Source organism: Wyeomyia smithii, chromosome 1 (assembly GCF_029784165.1).
Source record: "Wyeomyia smithii strain HCP4-BCI-WySm-NY-G18 chromosome 1, ASM2978416v1, whole genome shotgun sequence".
Taxonomy (NCBI): Eukaryota; Metazoa; Arthropoda; class Insecta; order Diptera; family Culicidae; genus Wyeomyia; species Wyeomyia smithii.
In genome coordinates this window covers 66037810-66043027 of record NC_073694.1, presented here as the reverse complement: position 1 = coordinate 66043027, position 5218 = coordinate 66037810, and positions in this window count along the sequence as shown.

The following is a 5218-nucleotide window of genomic DNA, read 5'->3' as shown; positions in this document are numbered from 1 at the left end:
ATTCCTGCTGCCATCTGATCATCGAGAATGACCTTCTGGTGCCTCGTATACCCCTTGTGTCACGTTGATCGAAGCATTCTACGTCCTCCTTAATGGCTATGCTGATAGGCATCATGCCGGACAGGACGCAGATTGCGTCGTATGACACTGTACGGTACGCGCTCACAACCCTCAGGCACATGAGCCTGTAGGTACTTTCCAGTTTTCGACGATGACTGTTGGTACCTAACGCTTTGGACCGCCCACCATACCTAAGTATGGACGAAACCACGCTGGCAAGAAGTTTACGCTTGCTGCCATATACCGCTGAGCTATTGGACATCATTCGAGATAGTCCTGCAGCGGCCGTTGAAGCCCTCTTACAGGCATAGTCGACGTGACTCTTAAATGTGAGCTTATCGTCAACCATAACCCCCAAGAGCTTCAAGGAACGCCTTGAGGTAATGGTGCAGTCACCGACTCTGACCACCGCCTGTTGCTCTAATTTGCGGTTGTTCACAACCGTAACCTCCGTTTTATGGTGCGCTAACTCCAGTTTCCTAGAGTGCATCCAGTCTTCGACCTTGCGTATGCAGTGCGCGGCCGTCAACTCGACCTCTTCGATCGACTCGCCGTAGACCTCTAGCGTGATGTCGTCTGCGAAACCGACGATCACAACCCCTACAGGGAACTTTAGTTTCAACACCCCGTCATACATGACATTCCACAACACCGGGCCCAGGATGGAACCTTGCGGTACCCCTGCGGTGATTGGGACGCACTTCTGACCCTCCTCCGTGTTGTAAACTAGTACCCGATTCTGGAAATAATTTTCCAAAATCTTGTACAACGACACCGGTACGTGGATGCTCCTAAGCGCGAGCGCTATGGAGTCCCAACTGGCGCTATTGAATGCATTCTTCTCGTCAAGCGTGACGATTGCGCAATAGCGAATGCCCCAACTCTTACGCTGGAGTGCTACCTCTGCCGTCTTGGTGACAGAGAGAATAGCATCCAGCGTGGATCTACCTTTCCGGAAGCCGAACTGGTTACTTGCCAGACCGTTTACACCCTCTGTGTACTTCACCAGTCTGTTGAGGATAATCCTCTCAAGCACCTTGCCCGTAGTGTCCAGCAGACAGATAGGTCTGTATGCCGATGGGTCCCCTGGCGGTTTCCCAGCCTTCGGCAACAGCACCAATCTCTGTCGCTTCCACCTGTCCGGAAAGAGGCAGTCATCCAGGCACTTCTGCATGACTGCTCGAAATAGATCAGGGGCCACTTCCATGGCCGTCCTGATGGCCAAGTTCGGGATTCCATCCGGTCCCGGTGCCTTGCTCACCTTTAGGGAGTTGGCGATCACGATGAGTTCCTCATTCGTAAGCCTTACCTCCTCCACAACCTCTGCACGGCTGCCGTCTCTCACGGATTGGATGCCCGGCAGGTTGGCCGACCATCCCTGGTCTGTGTCTGAGATACTGGAACGTCGGACGTGAGACTCAGCAACCGGAGGCCAAGGATTTGGCTCGTGTCGTGGAAAGAGTCCCTCGATGATACGCTCCAGCATCGCTGGTGATCGCTCTGCAGGCGCCAACACGCCTTTGGTCTTCGCCATTACGACTCTGTAGGCGTTGCCCCACGGATTCGTATTGGCACTCGCGCATAGCCTATCGAAGCAGGCCCTTTTGCTCGCCTTTATCGCACTTTTAAGCGCCGATCTTGCAGATCCGAATACTACACGGCGCTCTACCCTCTGTGCATCGGTACGTGCACGTTGCAACATCCGTCTTGCACGGAGGCACGCGCTACGGAGGTCCGCTATCGCGTCGGTCCACCAGTATACCGGTGACTTACCATTCCTAGGTTGGCGGGTCCTATGCATGGTGGCGTCGCACGCCCGCGATAATGTGGCAACTAATTGGTCAGCACTCGGGCGGAGCCAACTGCCCCCCTCGCGCTCTCTTCTCATTGCTTCTGCAAATACCTCGGCATCGAAATGCGATGTCTTCCACCCGCGGACGGTCGGAGTATTGGCTCTACCCGTCGCCTGCCGCCTCACGTTCTGGACTACGCTATAGCAGACCGACTGGTGGTCACTATAGGTGTAGCCCCTCCAGTTCACGATCAGTCCTGGGCTGGAGAACGTCACGTCGATGATCGACTCCGCACCATTTCTGCTGAATGTACACTTGGTTCCAACGTTGGACAGATCTAGGTTGAGCTTTGCCAAGGCTTCCAACAAGATCTGACCCCTCCGGTTCGTGCGGCGGCTTCCCCACTCAACAGCCCAAGCGTTGAAGTCGCCCGCCACTACTAAGGGTGTTAGTCCCGTCAGCTCCATAGATTACAAATCGACCATCTGGGTGAACCTTTCGATAGACCAACGCGGCGGAGCATAACAACTGCAGTAGAACACTCCGTCCACCTTGGCAACCGCGTATCCTTCATTTGAGGTTGACACAACCTCCTGAACCGGGAACTTGCTGGTCGTGCATATGGCCGCCGTACTGGACTTATCTGCAACCCAATTACCGTTTCCGGGAGGAATGCAGTAGGGGTCCGATACGATTGCGATGTCCGACCGCGACTCAGACGCTGCTTGGTATAGCAACTGCTGTGCCGCATAGCAATGGTTCAGGTTCAATTGTGTCACCCTCACGCCCGTGGTTTCGTGGCCGCCTTACCGGCTGGGCACCGTGGGCCTCCCATAAAGTGCTTGGCGTCCCGTTTTCCAGTACATACCAAGCACTTGGGAGGCTCCCCGCAGTCTTTAGCTTTATGGCCAGCACCACCACAACGCCTACATAACTGGCTCCTATCGGGCCCCTTGCAGGTCCAGGACTTGTGTCCTCCCTCGAAACACCTGAAGCAAACGTCCGGCTGCTGGAGTATGCTCAGGGGACATACTGACCAGCCAACCTTAAGTTTGGCTGTCTTCAGGGCCAGAGTTGCATCGGCCGATGCAAGCCGGAAAGTGGCCACCTGGGTCCCCGCTGGACCCTTTCGGAGGCGAATTACCTCAGTGACTACTTCCACTCCGCACTTCTCCTTGAGGGATATATATATATATATATATATATATATATATATATATATATATATATATATATATATATATATATATATATATATATATATATATATATATATATATATATAAGTAAATAAATTCACAAACATAGATTAAATAATTGGACAAAGATTAGAAGAATAAGCTCGATTGAAAAGCATCGAGTCGTTGATTGGTGACACGGTATCTTGTCTTGATAAAACAGTACTTTTTAAGTAAGTGGAGACATTTACAACATGGGTATTAAACAAACATCACGGAGCTAATATTATGTCAGTGTGGATACAGTACATTTATGTAACAACTGAATGAATATGATTTGCATTTTATAGCTTTTCTAGGGCTATTAGATCTATTTGAAATATGTTATTACTCTGTATTCAAAATATAAACGTCTTAATAGTAGACAAGTGCAGCAGCATTTTCAGCTCTATTCGTTTCCATTCTCATATTCCTATCAACCCAGCTCTGCTGCTTGTCAACACAAAATGAGATATTCATTTTTCGTACATTTTTATTATTTACGAAAAAGAATTTCAACACACCACGCTACGAAGCCTAGAGAATGGTATAATTTGAAAGTAAGTGAAGAAATTTACGACATTAGAATAAAACAAAAAATAATATTATGTCGGTGTGTATACTGTACAATAATGTGATAACTGAATGAATGTAAACTGCACTATACAGCCTTTTCTAAGGCTATTGAGGCATTACATGGAAAATAAAAATATATTTCAAGCATGTTATTACCGATTTCGCTGCAACTTTTCGCAGTTGTTATTTTTTGATCATAAGGTCATTATATGATATCTGTTGTTCATGTTGACTCGCGACTGCTGTTTCAAAAGAGCCTATCCAAAATGGTGACTTACACGCAAAAGTTCAAGCTTTAATCATCCAATGTGTCTTTTCAATTCGCACAGAATTTGCTCTGACTTCGCACAACCATAACGCATAACGCAAAAGTTGTACAAGGAGTACATTGACTGAGATCAAAAAATCAGAATATGTATCATATCCACAAAAATCGTAATGTCTCGGTAAACTTCGGCTTCGGGCGAACGATCAGTTTCGAGGCGCTCAAAAACCCGTTGTTTACTTTCGCGAGCCGGTGCGTATCAACGGCTCGTGCATCCCTAAAAATCTTCAGCAACCGAAACAGCCAATAGCGAGCCCTGTTGCCGTAGAAGTTATTGACGCTGGTGCCAGAAACGCGGAACCGAGTGCATGTAAATAATAAATCATAATTAAATGCAAATTGTTTTGGACAAATCTAATGTTTTTGTTTATTGTTAATGATTAAATGGTGACTTCAAATGACCTGATCCATGAAAGTGAAGCGATCAGACAATGATTTCTTTAATTTAGTCAGTAGGTAACTTAGCAGTATTGATTGCTGGTTGCACTGTTTTAACGATGCCAGCCTTCTGAACATCGGTTGATACTTGATAAATGTAGTGGTTTGGAGCTGCGTAATACATTCAAAACACGCTAGAGCATCAAATGCGTTATGCCCAACGCACATGCATTGTACTTGTTCCAAATTTAATCAGTAAATGTGCTAATTTCGCTCATAAATGATCTAGTTACGCACACTCCAACTTTTGCGTGTATAAATAAAATGTTCTATATCAGAAAAGCGACTTGGTTGATCTTCAGCAAAGATGTAGATAATAAAATTGTGGTTCTAAAAAATTTACACGCAAAAAAAAGGGGGGGGAGAGGGGTGGCTATAAAGGACTTCAGAAATGTACACATAAATCGTTGTAATTGTAGGAATGGTCCACACGTAGGAACAGCTCGGTGCCTGGCTCTACGCGACTGCGCACACTCTGCAGTCGGAAATCTTTATCTCCTCGAACAAATTTGCAAGCCCTTTTGAAAACGTTCAACCATCTTTTGGGCACACATGAATCTGCACCTGCAAGTAAGAGAATAATCCCAAGCACTTGTTCAACAGCTAACCGTCGGTCAGAAATGGCAGGCTTTTGATTGCCTCGATGTAAGAATGTTTTGGTCCTATCCCCTTTTCACTAACTGTAAAGCCTAGAAGCTCGATTTCGGTAAAGCAGAACTGACATTTCCTCATCTTAACTTCTAAACGGAGCTCCGCCAAACGTCGAAGTACACGGCATGCGTCGCACACAGGATTTTTTGTGTCCTTAA